This window comes from Arachis duranensis, chromosome 10, assembly GCF_000817695.3.
Source record: "Arachis duranensis cultivar V14167 chromosome 10, aradu.V14167.gnm2.J7QH, whole genome shotgun sequence".
NCBI classification, from domain to species: domain Eukaryota; kingdom Viridiplantae; phylum Streptophyta; class Magnoliopsida; order Fabales; family Fabaceae; genus Arachis; species Arachis duranensis.
Window position 1 is genome coordinate 86877342 of NC_029781.3, and position 1172 is coordinate 86878513.

Genomic DNA, 1172 nt, shown 5'->3' on the forward strand with positions numbered 1-1172 from the left:
TTAATACCTTGTACCATAGGCACCATGACCTTTGAAAAAGCTCTGTGTGATCTGGGGTCAGGGATAAATCTTATGCCACTCCCTGTAATGGAGAAGCTGGGGATCATTGAGGTACAACCTACTTTGTTCTCATTACAATTGGCTGACAAGTCATTGAGACAAGCTTATGGAATAGTAGAGGACGTGTTAGTAAAGGTTAAAGGCCTTTACATCCCTGCTGATTTCATAATCTTAGACACTAGGAAGGAAGAGGATGATTGCATCATCCTTGGAAGACCTTTCCTAGCCACAGCAGGAGCTGTGATAGATGTCAACAGAGTTGAATTAGTCCTTCAATTGAATGGGGACTACCTTGTGTTTAAGGCACATGACCATCCCTCTGTGACAAAAGAGAGTAAGCATGAAGAGCTTCTCTCAGTTCAGAGTCAAGAAGAGCCCCCACAGACACCTCTAATTTAGCCAATCTAGTCTCTGATCTGTCAAAAGCCACTTTCAGTTTCATGAGTGAAACAAGATCCTCCATTAGGAATCTGGAGGCACAAGTGGGCCAGCTGAGTAAGAAAGTCATTGAAACTCCTCCCAGTATTCTCCCAAGCAATACAGAAGAGAATCCAAAAGGAGAGTGCAAGGCCATTGATTTAGTCAATATGGCCGAATGCACAAGGGAGGAGGAGGACGAAAATCCTAGTAAGGAAGACCTCCTGGGACGTCCCTCAAGCAAGAAGGAGTTTCCTAATAAGGATCCAGAGGAATCTGAGGCTCATATAGAGACCATAGAGATTCCATTAAATCTCCTTCTGCCATTCATGAGCTCTGAAGACTATTCTTCCTCTGAAGAGGATGAAGATGTGACTGAAGAGCAAGTTGCTCAATATTTAGGAGCTATCATGAAGCTGAATGCCAAGCTGTTTGGTAATGAGACTTGGGAAAGTAAACCTCCCTTGCTCACTAGTGAACTGGATACCTGGATTCAGCAAATTCTACCTCAAAAGAAACAAGATCCTGGCAAGTTCCTAATACCTTGTACCATAGGCACCATGAGCTTTGAAAAAGCTCTATGTGATCTAGGGTAAGGGATAAATCTTATGCCACTCTCTGTAATGGAGAAGCTAGGAATCATTAAGGTACAACCTACCTTGTTCTCATTACAATTGGCAGACAAGTCAGTAAGA